Here is a 19,261-nt window from a genome sequence, read left to right on the forward strand (position 1 = left end):
ATACTTTAAACTCTTGTGATTTGTATAAAGATGGCAAGTATTACCAAGCAGGTAATGCCACCAAATCTTCAAAGCATGGACAACTGCTGCTAACTCTAGATCATGAGTCAGATAATGTTCTTCATGTTGCTTAAGTTGTCTAGAAGCATAGGCAATGACTCGGCCTTCTTGCATCAATACACACCCAATACCAATACCCGAAGCATCACAATAAACGTCAAACGGCTTCTCAATATCTGGCTATGCTAACACTAGTGCAGTGGTTAATAATCTCTTCAAAGTCTAGAAAGCTTCTTCACATTCAGGTGACTAGACAAACTTGGCTTGGTTCTTCAACAATCCCATGATGGACTTGGATATTCTAGAGAAATCTGGAATAAAACGACGGTAATAACCCACCATTCCTAGAAAACTCTGAACCTGATGAACAGTGGTTAGTGGTTCCCAATCTAGTATATCCTTAACTTTGCTTGGATCTACTGCAACTCCTTCAGCTGACAAAACATGTCCTAAAAATTGCACTTCCTTTAGCCAAAAGTCACACTTACTGAACTTGGCATATAACTGATGTTCTCTTAGGCAGGTCAGAACAACTCTGAGATGTTCCGCATGTTCTTTCTTGTTCTTGGAATATACTAAGATGTCATCAATAAACACCACTACAAACTTGTCTAGCTCAGGCATGAACACTGAATTCATCAGATACATGAAATGAGCTGGGGCATTCGTCAAACCAAAAGACATTACCAAATATTCATATAATCCATATCTGGTGGTAAATGCCATTTTGGGAATATCTTTAGGCTTAATTTTGATTTCATGGTAACCTGACCTCAAATCAATCTTGGAGAAAACCTTGGCTCTAGCCAGTTGGTCAAAAAGTAAATCTATCCGAGGTAAGGGATATTTATTTTAAATTGTCACTTCATTCAATGGACGATAGTCAACACACAATTTCAGGGTCTCATCTTTCTTTTTCACAAAAATTGCAGGACATCCCCAAGGTGATGAACTAGGTTGGATAAAACCTTTATCAATCAACTCTTGCAATTGAGTCTTCAACTCAGCTAATTCCTTAGGAGGCATCCCATAAGCTCTCCTAGAGATCAGAGTTGTTCTAGGTTTTAGATCTATGTTAAATTGAACATCCCTATCAGGTGGTAGACGGTGGGCCAGACGATCCTCAGTCATCGTGGCCTCTGGAAGGCCATGGAGCAAGGCCATCATGGCGCTGATGTTCTGGCTTGCTCAGGCAAAGCAATGAAGGGCTTCATCATCGGCGATGATCCTTCAGTTCACATCACAGGCCCTGGCACATGTGCACCCACTGTCTCTGCGGCGTTCGATCTCCCAATCGACCTCCACGCATTCCCGCACAAGCTGGATTTCGGCTTCTTCAATCTCCCGCTTTTGGGCTCTTAGTTGCTCCACCCCTATGCGAGGTAGGGCCACTGTCTCCCCTTTGGTTCCATCACCGAGGTTGCCTGCTAAGGTAGCCTCCTCCATGGAGATGCTTTCGACGTGTCCCTCGAGGGTACCCACCATGAAACATTCCCGAGATGGGTGATGGCTCCCCTTGCTAGAGTCAGAGCTAGAGTCCAACCCCGGCCCCTCCGCGAGGAGGCCGTGGAAGGATTCCGTGATGCTTTCAATCATCCCCATGAACTCATTGTTCACAGGGGATAGGATCGTGCGCTGCACCACAAGGTGGCTAACGGTCGTCGCGCTGTTGCGGAGAACGAACAAAAGTGCCATCGGGGCACTCCATGTCGAGTGTTCTGAAGAGAGGGTGAGGCGGCATGGGTCCTCCCTAGACAGCCGGGGTCTAAGGGAGACATCAGGCTGACGCTCAGGCCTCCCGTAGTTGAAGCCGATGGAGGGGAGAGATTGGATGGTGGCATGGGCCAACGCCAACTCTCCTCCCACCGTGACGGTGAAGTCCAGGTCACCAAAATGCATGTGTGTGCTTGGGACCTAGCTGGTTCTATGGCTAGCCATCTGAGGCCTGATTTGGAACGTGCAAAGGCCCCTACCTGGCGCACCAACTATCGGTGTTTCGAACAAACACCAACTAGTAAATTTATATTTGTTGTGCGTTAGGCTCGGATGGTGTACTAAAGGACACAAGGTTTATACTGGTTCAGGCAGAATGTTCCTACGTCCAGTTTGTTGCTGCTCATGTTATTAGTACCGAAAAAGGTTCATAGTAGGGGGTACAAACGGTCGAGAGAGAGACAGGTCCCAAGTCTCTGATGGAAATGTTGAAAGGATGCCAAGAGCTCAGCTGCTGCTTGGTTATGTGTTGTGTGTGGAATCAATCCATCCCCTTAGTAGGGTGCCCTGCCCTCCCTTTTATAGACCAAGGGGGAGCAGAGATTATAGATGGGGGAAAGTGGAAAATACCAAAGGGTTGAGAAGGTCCTTCGAAGGAGCCGGGTCTTCCTTTCCCCTTGTGCCTGCCCTGCTGACATGGCAGACCATGTCAAGGATGGCATGTTCACTGATCCTTATAGGGCCGTGCCCTGGCCTCATTCAGCAAGTGGGTACGTCCCATCCTACACCGGTGGATGGTGCGGTATGCCAGGGAGCCAAGTTGTGACCCTACGGGGAGTAGACGGGGAAGTGACCATATGTTTGTCACTGTAGATGATGTGAGTTCCCTTCTAGATTGTAGTGGTTGTCGTATGCTTATGTTAGGATCTGTGTCCGAGGGCTGACGGCGGCGCCCATAACACTATAAGACAAAAGTCAGTGCCTACAACACTATTTGGGCTCTATCACGTTGAAAAGGGCTTAAAGCGCCTGTCCTGTCGTATCCTAACAGTACCTTCTTGCAGGCATGTAGGGCATGGTCCTCGGTACTACAGTTGACTCAAATGTCCTATCATACCCTATACTTGTCATTATGAAATAGCAAAGTACAGTCGTCGAGTGAGGCGGAGCTAGCCCCAAGACATTGGGCGAGGTGGAGCTAGCCCTCAATCATTGGGTGAGGCAGAGTCCAGCCCTTGGGGGTCAGGTGAGGCGGAGCCAGCCCTTGAACGTCGGGCAGGGTGGAGACCTGCCCTCGGACGTTAGGCGAGGTAGAGCCGACCCTTAGGCATTGGGCGAGGTGGAGCCAGCCCAGAACATCGAGCGAGGTGGAGCCAGCCCGAAACGTTAGGTGAGGTAGAGCCAGCCCAGAACATCGTGTGGGGTGGAGCTTGCCCCAAACATCGGGCGAGGCGAAGCTTGCCCCTAGTCATCGGGCGAGGCGAAGCTTGCCCTCAGACATCGAGCGAGGCGGAGCTTGCCCTCAGACGTCGGGCAAGGCGGAGCCAGCCCGGGACATCGGGCGAGGTGGAGCCAATCTTTAGTCATTTAGGCAAGAAGTGTAGCTACGTTCTTGTCTGTTTGGAAGCATCAACGTTTGATGATTATTAGCTTCACCCCATCAGGTACCCCGATATTAGGTCCCCGACACAACCAATCTTCCATCCTGTGGTGTGGGCAGGCAAGGATGTGTTCTTGCAGCCTCTCCCACGCTTCCAAGATGGAATCTGATGCTGTCTACTGGAAGGTGGAAATTCATCCATGAAGGGCATTGGTTTTGTCTATCGGGAAGAACTTCGCGAGGAATGCCATGGAACACTTGTTCCATGTGTTGACAGCTTCCTAGTCCTTATAGAACCACTATTTCACGCTCCCCTAGAGGGAGAATGGGAACAAACAGAGTCTAGTTACCTCCAATGAGACACCCTCGATGATGGTGTCGCACAGCTCTAGGAAGTGTTGGAGTTGTACGTTGGCATCCTCGCTAGGCAATCCATGGAATGGATTTACCTACACCATCATGATTAGGACAGTCTTCAACTCAAAGTTCACGTCGCCCATGTTGACAGTGGGCCCAATGGGCATGTTGGCAATAGTGGGGATGGAGTACTCTTGCAGCATCTTGTCAGCCATGGTGTTTGGTACAGATGGTGCTGGGTTGATGGGTTTGGTTTCCAATGGAGTAGCAGAAGGAGGATCGACATGAGGTCGGGACTACTTTAGGAATGACTCTGGATTCTTGGTGAAGGTCATCGGCAAGTCGAAACCGTCTTACACTATCTTGTTTTTCATCCACAACAGGAGAAAACAAACAAAGTTATATGTTGGTATTTATTGACATGTCACTTGTTTAAATAGCCACCTAATGTTATTGACATTTCTTAGCATCACTTTTGCTAAGTTGTCATCCCTAGCTATGATGCCAAAAATGGTTGTTGGTACTATCTAGTGCCACTTCTAGAATGACACTAAGAAGTACTTAAGTATTTATTGTGACTAGAAAGAATATATATATATATGAAGGGATCTGTAAGCGCACAGATAATTTACCATTGTAGCATTTCACCTGAGAGTATTCTAGGTACCGTTATTTATATTTTTACCACAAGGAAGGACAGATAGTTGGAATATATTGATAACTTATACACATGATGGAGAAGTAACCATAACCCAACTTCTACTCAGAACAGGGGTAAGTCAAGAGATAAATAAGATAAGTAATGATAAATGATAAATGATCACTCAGAGTACTTCTTTCTATGGCATTAGCATTGCTAAGTAGAAATTAGAGGAATAATTCTTAAGTCATTCTTAATTACAAGTCAAAGCATACGTTGATTAGTGCAATTACACTTAGTAGTCATGGCTAAGATCAACTTCATATCTACACATAAGGGATATTACTAAGGAAGATTAAGAATAGAGCTTGTCTTCCTTCATAACTAGATCCTACTTGTCCTATATTCGGGGAGTGGACTACAAAGGACTCAATGGGAGTGTAACATCCATGATCTACCACATGGCCTAAAATATTGGGTGCATCCATAGGTAAACAATATATAAGCACCACACTTACATAATGTCGACCACTCACCCCTTGTACTTTGGAGCGAGCGCTATACGAACTTATGCTTGAACATAAAGATAATCTAACTATACTAAGCATATAATCAAAGTAGACAATGATCAGGATAACTAGGAACATAAATAGTATTAAGAACAATGGTGAATCAATTGTAGCAAAAGAGGATACAAGGGGCTATACCAAGCCACACTCTTGATAAGATCAGGAATCCAATCGAAGCTTGCCTCCCTATAGATCTAGCTTAGTTAGCTATGCCCTAGAATATGGTAGAGTTGTGAAGATGATTAGAGTTTCTGTCTTCTTAAATGAATGACTTATGCCTAAGGGAGGGGGTAGGGGCTGGTATATATACAGTGGGGCATCAATTTTGAGCCCTCAGATCAAACCAACTTGAAAGAACGGCATAGATGCAAACCCTAAGGTAGTAGAGAATCGATATTGCAACGCGAAGGATGACAGGTGGGCCTCGAGGCCAGCCAGCCTATAGGTGGGGCCAGCCTACCTCGACATGGTGTCCTCTAGTGTCTTCTAGAACCTTTTGGAGCAATTTTCATCAAGGATAATTGCAATTAAATCTAACGATTGGGTCCATCTTGACGGTTTTCTGAATAAACCCTGTAGAAAATACAGATTCACCAAAACTCCTAGAATTTGTTAGTTTAAACCCCTAAACCTATGTTGGTGATTACATTTATGCATTATATTGACAATTTATAATGGTTGTTAACTATCGTCAACAAACTCCCCCAAGCTTAACCTTTGCTCGTCCCTGAGCAAAGCTAAGCTCAGTAATGGAACAATAGTTGCATCAATGGTTTCACTCCTCAAAAGTACACATGCGTTCAAATAAAATTCTCCTCTAGATTAGAATAAACTATTCTGACTTTCAAACTTAATTATATTACCTTCAACCATGGGGCTTCTCAACCTTTACTTAGGTCTTGAGCAATTAAAAGACAAAACGATTAAGTCAAGCACTATGTCTCAAGTTCTTTGCTCAACTATTATTCTAGAGTTTTTGTAGGTTTTCAAAATAAAACTCAGAGCTTCCATTGTATGACACTCTCAAGTCTGTCAATATATGTGGTATTTGTGGATCCTCACCAAGGAAATAGTGATGTTATGCCTTTCTCTTCCTACAACTAAGGTTTATGTGGAGCTCATAGGAGTGGAAATAACATGAAAGAGCATACTTGCAATACATATATTATAAAGTCAAACCTTGGATCCAAAGAGAGTTGAGTCATACAATCAAATCAAGATGATGTGTATGGATATATATGGTGGCTAACCTAATTCTACTTTGCTCCTTGAAAACATATCTCACTTTTGAAACATAGAAATCTTTTTGCAAAAAAACATGGCCAATCTTATTCATCTTTTTTAGGCGGGCATCTGAGTACCCATTGTTTTAGATATCTCGAACAATTGTCCATTTTTTTCTCTCTCTTTTTTCTTCTTTTTTATGAATAATTTTTGCTTAGCCCTTGCTTCTTTTCCACAACAAAACTTTTGAGAGACAACAACAAGAACTTGGAGCATTTATTTGGTGGATGGTAAAACCTATCAAGCATATTTTTGGTGTTCACTCCTAGTGTAGGAGTAAAACATTTTTGGGTGGATCAAAATGGAGTGGCATGTTTTTGCGCCTACCCCCAGTGTAGTAGTAGTGCATCTATGGGTGGTGTGTATGTGATATTGATTTTAAGAGCATGACAAACCTCTCATAGGGGTCCACAAAGCTTGACTAAACTCAATGTAAAACAAGCAGCATATATGATTGAAAGTTTTCCTGGTCTAAATATCATGTATGGCTCTGGTGGGAATTCAAGCTTTGTCATAGGCAACTCATCATGTAGTATTTTTATGTTTTTTCAAAAGATAAATCTCCAAAATTTTAGTATCACTTGGAACAAGATAAACATCAACTCAGACCTTCTCATATCATATCCGTCAATTACCTAGACTTAGATCAAGCATCTGCTACCCACGAGTTTCAAGTTCAGGGTAAATTCTTATATCAAAACAATCGTATCCAAAACTCGAGAGAATTCAAGGCTGAAGACTAGGTACTTGAAAGGAATTACAATAGAGCAGCTATTTATCATTTCCATTCAAGAGATTATCTTTAGAGACCATTTTATTTAACTCTTAAAAACATAAAACTAGACACATACTTTTTATTTTGTTTTCATTTTATTTTTTAGATCACACATTACTAATATATATCTAAGATAAAGACAAATTTTTAATTTTTTTTAATTATGCATTTTCTATAATGCAAACTTAGAAATAATAAAACAAAAAGGAAAAGTAATACTTATCTAGATACATGGGGGATGCCCATCCCCCTAGCTGGTTGTTGTTGTGGTTTTTCTCAGAGCGGTTTCACTAGTGGATGTCGTTCTCGTCCATCAGGAGATTGAGTTCCTCAAGGAGGATGTACTCTTGGTGAAACGAGATGAAGACAATTGGGTGAACTTGCTCATGACCATCCTGCAAAAACTTCAACAAGAACAACAAAACTCATGGAACGGATTAGAATAAAAGGGTTAACGGTCAGCCATCTAGGGGTTAGACATTCTTGGAGTTAGAAAGATTTTTGATTTGACAGAATTCTAATAGGATGTCTATCTCATATTTTTTTTGGATTTTCTAACATAATGCATGCATGGTATTTTTATTTTTATGCCACCATGGTGAATATTCTTGCGGGATTTTACACACCGTAAAAAGTATTCACATGGGGCTTAGGATTTTTATCTAAATGCAATGCAAGTGCAGAAAAGTAAACATGCTAAATGAAAATAATTTATGCAATGCTATGAAGTAAATATAGATAACTACAGATTTACCTCCTGACGATTGTTTGGATTTTAAGTCCTTCGGACATGACTCTTCTCTAGTCTTGTTCATTCTTTGGGTGCATCTGTCGATCCCAGAGATGGAGACTTTGATGGTTGCACCTCTTGTGATGGTGACTCTGATGACGATGTTACCTTTTCATTCCACACCTACTTGGTCTGTGGACTTGATTTTGGTGGAGTAGGTTTATCCTTCCTAGGTTCTTTATTTTCTTCATTCTTGGGTAGTTGATTCTTCTGGTGTTGAGATGCTTGGCGTATCCTTTTGGAGCAGGTCTTCTTTGGCTGTTCATAAGTGGTGTAACTATTAAAATAACATCATACCTTTTCTCCTGGAAGTTGGAAGTGGACTTGTCTAGATTTGATGTAGATGATTGCGTTGGTAGTGTTGAGGAATGGTCTTCCAAGGATGATGGGTACGTCTTGTTCTCCCATATCAAGAACCATGAAGTCGGTAGGGACATAGTGATCTTGTATTCTTACTATGACATCTTTTGCTATTCCCTCTGGAAATCGAATTGATTGGTTTGCCATCTACAATTGCATATATGTAGGGAACAAAGGTTTATCACTGAATAAGTAGTCGTATGTTACCTTGGACATTATGTTGACACCCGATCCGATGTCATAGAAGGTGTTGTGGAAGATTCTTTGTCCAATTGTACACTTGATTGTTGGTACTCCAGGGTCTTCCTTCTTGGTAAGGAATGGTGAAGCAAGAAGATGGTCGTACTCGGATCTAAGTGTGTTGATCATCCTGACTGACTCTTCTTGTGGTTGCCTGGCCTTGTTCCTCCTTCTTCTCCGGTTGTTGCTCTTCTTGGTCATTGTTGTTTCTTTGAGTAGATATGCCATTTGTGGATGACTAGGAGAGTGATGTATATGATTCTTGAAAGTAAACTTCTCCTTCTATCCTTGATTGTGAAATAGATCTTAGCACCATCCGTGTAGATGATGGCATTTGCGGTGCTCAGGAAAGGTTGGCCCAAGATAATCGGTACCCTTACATCTCCACCTATTTCCAAAACCACAAAGTCTACGGATATGTACGATTGTCCAACTCGTACACAAATGTCTTCAAGAATTCCCTTGGGTTAGCATAGTGACCAATCTGCAAGCTACAAACGCATGTTTATGTATAACAAAGTATCTCCATTAATTTTATCATAAATTACCTTTGGTATGATGTTGACACTTGCTCCAAAGTCACAAACAACTTCTTGGAAAATGTGAGGTCCAATGGCTATAGGGATGACATGTCTTTTTGGATCTCCTTTTTTATGGGTAAGGAATAATCCTCACATCTTCCTATCAATTGTTCTATGTAGCATCTTGCAGCATTGTGAATATTGACAAGATTCGTAGTTTCTAGATCTTCTAGTTGCCCTAGAATCTTACCTTTGTCGATTGGAGGAACAACAGCCGCTAGCTGAGCTATTTGTGATTCTATCATTTTATTAAAGCTATACTGGTTTTTAATGGCTGAGAAGCTATCCATTCTATTATTTATATTTTCTAAGATTTTAGCATTAGAAGCTAATTTTCTAGATAAGCACTCTATAATTTTAGCTTGGTCAGAAATTAACTCTCTCAAGGGTGGCTGATTATTGAACTTATTAAAATTATTACTTTGATAGTTACCTTGGTAATTTAGCCTTTGTTGCTAATTTCATCCTTGATTCTGTTGAGGATGATAGTTGTTATTGTTGATGAAGTTCACATCCTCTTTGGTTTTAGGACACTTGTTCCCTAATTGCCTGGTGTTGCCACATTCTTCACATGTCATGTGAGAATCATGAATGTGCATGACTTCTTGCTTCTCATTGGCTTGGTCTTCAAGCTTTTTTATCAGCAGGTCCATCTTGGCAGACAGCATGTCTACCTCCTTGAGTTGATGTATACCTCCACCTCTCTTGCGGGATTAAAGACGTTCTTCATTCCAACATTGGTGGAGGCCATCTTCTCCATGAGAGCTGTTGCACCTAGGATTATGAGTGACAAGAATGCATCTTCAATAGCAACAGCCATATTCTCATGGGTACTATTTATCAACCCATGGTAGAAAGTCTGCATGAGTAGCCAATTCTACATCCCATGATGAGGACATTCTGATATGTAGTCTTGAAAATGTTCCCATGCCTTAGGGTCAGATTCATCATGTTGCTGTTGGAAGCTCAAAATTCTCCCACGTAGAGCATTGGTCTTGCCTGTGAGAAAGAACTTTGATAGGAAGGCAGTGGAGTAGTTTCCCCATATAGTATTTCTATCTTTATAGTTGTAGAACCATTGCTTCGCCTTCCTCATATTGGCATTTCTTAGCGCAATCACCAAGTATGGAGGTTTCAAGTCCATTCCTGGTAACGACACTAGAAATGCCTGTTGGCATTTCTTAGCACCATCTCTAAGATTGAGTTAATCTTAGCGACGCTTTTAAGAAACACCAACTATGATAGTTCTTAACGATTACAGAGAATATTCCTTAAGCATATGGATCTATCATTGTAGCATTTCACCTAGAAGTATTCAGAGTATCGTTATTTATATTTTTCCAAAGGAGGGCAAGGTATAAGAGTCTAGCATGAGCATGAATAAGATAACATACTTGCATTAGTAAACCAATATTTCATGACAGGGGTAATAATGGTATTTCAAGGATAGTGGACACACATCTGGGCTAACCTCAAGGATAAAATGAAAACAAAGAATAAAAGAATATTCCTAAGTGGAGTCAACATGGTCAAATATAGCCTTGCAAAAAATAGTTAATGATCATACAACTTAGATGATAAGAGTTAGAACTAAGTTTAAGATGGATGAGGAGATCTCCGAGCACTGGTCTGCCAGCAAGCACGAGAGACTTTAAAACTCCTACACAGTACCCAAATGTGGGACATTACATGGTACGGACAGGGCTATCACCACCTACCACCTACCCCTCAACTGGTATGCTAGTTCATATAAGTCCACTCATACAAACTATATGCTAGTTCATATATCATGATTATAACAAGACAACTATACTCTAGTTCATATGCACTACTATATTGAAGATATAAGGGCATGACTATGGATGAACTCTTTGTAGTATTCATACCAAGATTCCTCTCTTCTTCCAAGGAGCCAAGCCCTCCTTGATAGCTTTGCTAGCTCACAAAAGACTACTAAAGTAAAAATACAAGAAGTGATAGTGAGGTGTGTAGCTACAAATGATGTGTGTGTTGAAGGAGAGCTCCATCCCTCTTCTTATAGTGGCTGATGGTTGGTTTGGCACTGAAAAATAAGGAAACTAGCCAAAACTGCCTTAGCATGGTGGCATACACCAGTTGGTGGAAGTCGAGCCCAAGTGATGGACCCTGGGGTGCGGCTGCACCCTTGGTGCACCCGCCTCATGACCGCCTTCACGTGGTCGGTTCCTAGGTGGGCCTGGGTCCCTTCCATGTCAGTGCTTGACCCAAGTTTACCATGTAGGTGGGCTTTCTTCTCCTTCTTTGATGTTTGGTTACGCGAATCTGCTTTACGCTTTGCCTGGTTGTGCATTTTGCTTGGTTTTCCACTTGTATTCGAATGCGTGTCCTACAAAACATGTTTTCTCCAATACAAGTGGAACTAGGTATTGGTGCGAAATGTGGCCAACAAATAAATATTTGTAGTTTTGCCGTGCATTGTGATCGGATGTGGCCTAGCACTCAATGACACAGGATTTATACTGGTTCAGGCAATAGGCCCTACGTCCAGTTGAGGTTAGTCAGTGACTTTGTTCCTGAGCCTAGGTGCTCAAAGTTTGTTGTGGGGTTACAAATGAGTAAGGAATGAGAAGGGGGTGTTAGAGGCCTGGTCGGACTCTGAATCGAGTGGAAGAGAGTGACAGCTGCTCAAACGTGCGCTAAGTATCGGAGCGTATGCTCTATGTGTCTGAGCTTATTAGCTATTGAGAGCGTGTAGACTGTGTAGCTATCACGCTCTAGAGCTATTGAGCTATTGAGTTCTCAAGTCATCTAGTCTTCAGGGGGGCTTTTAGGAGAGAGCTCATCCCCTTTTATAGTTGAAGGGGATGGCCTTATAAGTCGGAGAAAGAGAGAGTGTGTATACGTGCGCTACCTAGTCTTGTTGCCCACACCCACAATATTGTTGATGTTTAGACATGTCTGGCAGGCTCTACCATGTTCGCCTGGTATGGCAAACGACGGCGCCCATAATACTATTTATGCTCTGACGCATCTAGTAGCTCTATCGTGTTCGCCGGACATGCCCTGATGGCACCATCCTGCAGGTGCGCAGGGTGTGGTAGGGTATAGTCCTTGGTATTACGGTTGACTTAAGTGCCTTACCTTGTCTGCTCTGCCTGCTCCCCAGGCCCACACCGAGCGGGCATCCTCGGCCAGTCGTTCCCAATTGACCCTAACCGTGTCAGTCGGGAAAGAGCAGCGAGTAGAGGTCCAGCGTATCCTCAGTCGGAGAAAGGGGTCGGAGTCAGACTATGGTCCCACCTCGGCCAGGCCTTCCGGTTGTGGACTGGATCATTGTCTTGTCCTATCATTATGTATCTAGGCCAGCCCAGGCGCATGTTGTCGCTATGCCGCCTGCTGGGCCGGGTTTTGTAGGGAAGCGGGTCCATTGGGGACCCTAGGTTTATGAACCCGACACTAGGTCAATAGTATATACATATGTGTCGTAAGTTTGTTTATTTCTCCCATTTTGGACATTAATTGGCGGTCAGATTTGATCGATAGTGACCGCTAACAAATCCCTCAAGCTTAACCTTTGCTTGTCCTAAGCAAATATCTAAGTACTTGGTTGGTGATTAGGAGTTGCTATTATGCCAAATATATTTCATAAGTGCCATGCCTATAACAAAGTATTCTTCCACAACCCAAATAAGTTGACATTTTTATCCACCCTTTAGCTTGGTCCCTGTGGAGCGTATAGCTTTTCCAAGTTGTTGCGTGGTTGCAAGATAGAACGGTTATAACAGAATCACTAATCATTCATTCCTTGATTAACCATCTATCCAGAGGTTTTATGAATTTTGCAAAATAAAATGTAAGTTCCTCAAATGATTCTCTCGATCACTCAATGTGTACGAAATCTTACCAATGGCATTTGAAATTTTGCCTTCTTTTTCATATCCTACCACTAATGGCTTTGAGTATAGCTTTGGGTAGGTATGAAATTGAGGCATACTTGCATCACATATTTTACTAAGTCAAAAACCGGACCTCAAGGAGATGTAAGTCATACACTTTGATCAAGACGTGCAAGTGTGTGGAATTTTTATAAAGTTCTAATTCTAAATATTTTTGGTACTCCTTTAATCATGAATCTCTCTTTTGGATGAATGCCTTTTATTTGAAAGTATGGGCTATCTTTATTTTTTTCTTTTTCTTTTCTTTTCTTCATACTCCTTGGCATGCATTTTTTCCTCTCATGCCTTTTGGCATGGACATTTTTCTTTTCTTTCTCTTTTTTTAAGCATAGCCCATACTATTTTTTGGCATATGAAAATTTTGAGAGAGACAGTTGATAAAGTAAATGGAGTAATTATTTGGTAGTCAGTGGTTTATTTGTAGGTGTATGTGTGTCTTGATCATGGATGCATGACGAGAATCTCAACAAGGGTCACAACAATTTAACAAAGCTTAATTCTCCAACAAGTACATATGACTATGGTTTTAAATTTGAATAATGTCATATGGCCTTGATAGATATTCAAAATCATTTGAATTTTAACATTTTTTAAAAATGGAAGCTCCAGATGTCAAGTTTCTCTTAGAACAAAGTCATATTAAATTCTATTTGTATCATATCACAACTCACAACAACTTAGAAAAGGAGCATGCATTTGCAACCCACAAGTTTTTTAGTTCTAGGATGAGACATTTTTAGCCAACAGACTTAAATCTTAGGGAATACTAAGTTACAGCCTAGGCACAGATGAATTATAGATAGAGCAACTATTCATCATTTCAACATAGTAGAAACTAAACATTCCTTAAACATATATGAGAGTGGAATTCATATTTTTTGGTATTTTTAATTTTTTTATTTTTTAAATACTAATAAATAAATAAATGCAAAAAATAAATGCAAAAATTAAAAAAATGAGGGAAAAGATGCAAGGTGCCTTTGCGCGGGTCCTCCCCCAAGCTAGCTCATGGCCCATGGTTTGAGATGTGCTTGGTGATGACTCCGAGGTAGATTATTTTATTGCATATGGTTTTACTTAAAGGTTTGTTTATCCTACTCATGTCTATACTCAGTAATTTTAGTACAATGATAAACTAGACGTCATGTTTAATTTGATCAAGGTAGGCTAATCAACCTAAGCACCATGCTTAATTTTGAAAAGCCTATGAAGCATGATCGCGCAAGAACCATACTCCAAACCAAAACATACTTTATGTAGAGCATGGTGGAACAACACGATTTATTCAAGTAAAGATATATGAAAAGATGAACTAATATATATTTTTAGCATAATTTTATGCATTATAATTATCTAAGTTTAGCACTTTTATTTAGTAGGTTATAAACAGAAAGGATAACTACAGATTTACCTTCGGCAAGGGCTTATTATTTGAAGTCCAATGAGTAGGACTCTTCTCCTTTTACAATTTGCTTGATGAAGGTACATCCATGCCCGAAGAAGTGGACGTGGATGACTGCACTTTCTTTGGTTTCCACACCATTTTGTTTGATTTGGGTGGTGTGGTGGTGGACTTTGGAGTGTCTTCCTTTTGTTTCCACACCATTATGGGTGGTGTGGGAACAACCTTTGGGCTTCTTCTTTTTGCTTTAGGTTGTTCTTCTTCAGCTCCGGCCCTCTTTTTGTTTCCTTTATTTTTCTTGATGAGGCTGTCCACCAGTTGAGGCTATATCTCAACCTCTTTAATGCCTTGTGGGTTTAGCCCATACTTGATACGAATCATGGAGCATTGCTCCTGTCAGGGCCTAAAGTCAAACTTTTCTTCTTTGCCATTGATATTGAAGTGGATTTCTCTAGCTCCAACATCAATTTGTGCTCCCATGGTGCTAAGGAAAGGTTGCCCAAGGATGAGGGGTGATTCCTTCGTGGTTTCCATGTCTAGCACCATGAAATCAATTGGGACAAAGTAACTCTGGATTTTCACCGAGATATCTTCAGCAATCCCTGCCTGATAGAGGACCATTAAGTCTGCTAGCTAAAGCATCATTGGCGTAGGCGATAAGTGTGCAAAGTTCAACTTATCAAACACAACTTTGGGCATCACGCTGACGCTAGACCCTAAGTCACACAAGGCATGATCAAATTACTAGGTGCCATGGATCATGTGATGGTGGGGCACCCAAGATCCTTTTTCTTTTTAGATAGACAGTTGAGTATAGCCGCGCTACACTCTTTCGTTAGCTTGACAATTTCTGTGGACAACAATGGTCGCTTGTTGTTGACGATGCCTTTGATGTATTTTGTGTAGGAAGGTACATGTAAGACATCCATTAGGGGGACGCTCACATGTATTTTTCTATCAGCTCGACAAAACGAGCAAATTGCTCGTTGGTCGCATTCCTTAATGTCACTACTAAGTACGACGTTTGAATCCATCCTTAGAAATGGCACCAGAAATACCTTGTTGGTACTTCTTAGCAACATAACTAATGTGTAGCCATGCTACTAAGAAATAGCCTTGATAGTTGCTTAACAATTTTAGATATTTATCTGCAAGCGCACGGAGCTATCATTGTAGCATTATACCCGGAAGTATTCAGGGTATCATTATTTATATTTTCCCAAAGGAAAGCATTTGATTAAGAGTCTAGTATGGATATGAACTTGAATAATAATGCTTGCAAGTACACCAATGCTTATAATAGGGGTAAGAATAGTCATTCCAAGATAGTTGACACACACTTGGCATTCCTCAAAGGATAAAACAAAAACGAAAGGATAAAAGAATAATCCTAGGTTGAGAAGGCACTGGTCTAGGGTAGTCATACGAAGATTAGTTGATAATCACACAAATTACATAATTAGTTTTAGGGCTAAGTGTGAAGCAGGTCGGGAGGCCATTGAGTACTGGTCTGCCAGCAACCTCATGTGACAATTTAGACTCCTACACCATAAACGAACATGAGGGGTTACAAAGGACGGATAGGGCTATCACCACCTACCGCCTACCCCTCAACCAGAGAGAAGGACAATGCATTCACCTGTCTCTCCATACCCAAGCACCACACTTGTGTATATAGAAACTATCCAAATCCCTTCAAGTCCCTGACCCTATGGATCGATAGGTAAATAACTTGAGCACACCTGATGGCACGATGAACCACCACATCAATTAGCTCTAATTTTGATTATATAAGTTATATGATTGTTTAAGCATAAAGTTTAGCGTGCTATTCTCATGACACATAAACTCTGTGCAAGTTCATATATCAAGATCATAACACAATAACTATACTCTAGTTCATAAGTATGACTATAATAAAGTGAAGACATGACTTTGGAAGAACCCATATTGATATTCATACCAAGAATCTCTTCTTCCAAGGAGCCAAGCGCTCCAAGGTGGCTTTGCCTTGCTCTAATACCACTAAAAGGTAAAACTAAAGAGAGTAGAGAGTGAGGTGTTGCTCAATGTGGTGTGTGTTTAGAGAGGGGGTACCCCTCTACTTATACAAGAGTGAAGGCGGTGCTTCCATCTATGTTTGGCATGAAACACCGGGCTGCACCGCCTTAGCATGGCGGCATGCCACCGCCACAGCAAGGAGAGGTAGGGCGATGTCTAGAGGAGAGTGACTAACCCTTGACAACCGCCTCTAGCCACCACCTTTGCGTGGCAGGCCTTGGGCTGCTCATGAGTCGCTGCCCCGTGGGGTTTTGCCCATTTTGAGTCGGTATGGTGGGCGTCTCCCTTGCTTCTTTGCACGAATCAACGTCGGAAAGCGCCTTTTAGTGAATTATTCCATGTATTTGTGTTTTTGACCTGCAAAATAATGTTCTCCAAGTACATGTGGAACATGGTTAATAGTAAATGCATATGTGATTAAGTTTGCTAATTTCTCCTCTTTTTGTCACTTAATTGGCGATCGGATTTGATCGTTAGAGACCGCTAACAAGCTCCCCCAAGCTTAACCTTTGCTCATCCCGAGCAAATAGCTAAGTTATTGGTTGTTGATCAGTAGTTGCTACAATGACGAATATAATTCACAAGTGCCATGCCTATAACAAAGTATTCTTCCTTAATTTAAATAAGTTTGGCATTCTATCCACCCGTTTAACTTAATCCTTGTGGGGCTTATTGCTTTTTCAAGTCTTAGGCGGTTGCAAGATAGAACAAATTTAACAGAATTACCAATCATTCATTCTTTGATCAACCTTCTATCTGGAGGTTTTATGAGTTTTGCAAAAATAAAATGTAAGTTCCTCAAATGATTCACTCGATCACTTAATGTGTATGATCCTTACCAAGGCATTTCTTTTGCCTTCTTTGCATCCTATCTCTAAAAAGCTTTGAATGGAGTTTTAGGTAGGTATGAATGAGAGGCATACTTACATCACATATATTGTTAAGTCAAAAACAAGATCCAAGGAGATGCAAATCATACACTTTGATCAAGATGTGCAAGTGTGTGGAATATAAAAAGTGATTCCTAATATTTTTGATACTCCTTTGATCATGACTTTCTCTCTTTTGAATAATTGCCTTAGAAGTATGGACTATCTCTCTTTTTTCAATACTTTGGAACCTTCATGTGTTCCATTCTTTTTCTTCTTTTCTTTTGCTATTTTGAGAGCTTCATATGTCTCTCTTTTTTTAGTATAGCCCCATACTCATTTTGGCATATGAAAACTTTAGAGAGAAAGACTCATGACAAATGAATAGAGTTTTTATTTTAGGTGGACGGAAAACATGTTTTTGCATAACTCTCAATATAAGAGTCAGCATTTTATTTGTGGTGTACGTGAGTCTTGATCATGGGTGCATGACTAGAATCTCTACAAGGGTCATAACAATTTGATAAAACTCAATGTGAATGTAAATAGCATATGACTAAGGTTTGCATTTGAATCATGTCATATGGCCGTGGTAGGAATTCATAATCATTGAGGAACTTTTGATTTTAGCATTTTTAAGATGAAAACTCCAGATGTCAAGTTTCTCTTAGAACAAAGTCATAGCATATCCTATTTACTATATCATAGCTTGCAACAACTTAGAAAAGGATCATGCTTTTGCAACCCACAAGTTCCAAGTTTTTAGGATAAGATATTTTTAGCCAACAAACTTAAATCTTAGAGAATACTAAGTTACAGCCTAGGCACAGATGAATTATAGATAGAGCAACTATTCATCATTTCAACAAAGGAGAAACTAAACATTCTTAAGTCATATATGAGAGTAAAATCATTATTTTTTAGTCATATCTCATCATTTTTAACAATAAAATAACTAAAAGAAATATGAGATACACGTTACCTCTGTGGGAGTCCTCCCCCAAGCTAACTCCTGACTTACGGTTCGTGGTTCAGCAAGGAATGCTGCTAGCTGGTGGATGCCGTGGCCTGATTTGTGATTTGTGGCCTCCTTTTGAGCGTGCTAGGAGGCTCCCCCAAGCTTGTCTTTTGGTGCCATCAAGATAACAAGACAACCATACTTGGGGTCGAAAGTTTTTATTATTATTATTACTATTTTAATCAAGGTTTACCAAACAAGTTTTATCTTAGTTATCATCTCAAAGACTTACCCTCATGAAGTTGATAAATTCCTGCAAGGGTCAGTCCATATGATCAACCAAACTCTACACTAGCAGTTTTAGTTCAATGATCAAACTAGACGTCATGTCTAATTTGATTAACGTAGGCTTATTAACCTAAGCACCATGCTTAATTCAAAAAAAACTATGGAAGTATGATCATTACATCTAAACTAAGCACCGTGCTTAATTTGAAATATGTATGACCAACCCCCAAACCGAAACATACCAGTGTAGAGAAAGGAAGCATGAAAAGATAAACAAGATTCATCCAACAGAGACGAAGACATTGAATGGTGAATAAGAGAACCAAAGAATTTTTTTAATTATTATTATAGTTTTACTATCTAATAATTTTAGGCAACTTTAAATCATAAATACTGATTTACCTTCAGCAAGGACTCACCATTTTAAAGTCCAATGAGCAGGTCTCTTCTCCTTTCATTTTTTGCTTGATGGAGGTACATCCATGTTCAGAGAAGTAGATGCAGATGTTGATGCTTCTACCTGCCATACCTATTTGATCCCTTTACGTGGTTGTTTCTTGGGCCGGTTTGTTTTAACATGTTTAAGCATTTTAAACCCATTGAATGGACATCTCATTGTTTCCCCTTGAATATGAAAGCTAACATGCGTTGATCCCACATGTAAGATTTCATTTGTAGTGTTAAGAAATGGTCTCCCTAAGAGGAGGGGTACTTCCTCATTGTTTCCCATGTCTAGAATGATGAAGTTCGTGGGGATGTACGTGTCTTGGATTTTCACC

At 40.7% G+C, this 19,261-nt stretch overlaps 1 non-coding gene across 1 annotated transcript; it reads left to right on the forward strand.

The window, feature by feature from the left end:
• Positions 1–9,850: 9,850 nt before the first annotated feature.
• On the forward strand, positions 9,851–9,959 carry LOC136541015 (small nucleolar RNA R71). The gene has a single exon (XR_010780131.1). It is a non-coding gene; the product is annotated as a small nucleolar RNA R71 (small nucleolar RNA).
• The last annotated feature ends 9,302 nt before the right edge of the window (positions 9,960–19,261 follow it).

This window comes from Miscanthus floridulus, chromosome 2 (genome assembly GCF_019320115.1).
Source record: "Miscanthus floridulus cultivar M001 chromosome 2, ASM1932011v1, whole genome shotgun sequence".
In the NCBI taxonomy this organism is placed as follows: Eukaryota; Viridiplantae; Streptophyta; class Magnoliopsida; order Poales; family Poaceae; genus Miscanthus; species Miscanthus floridulus.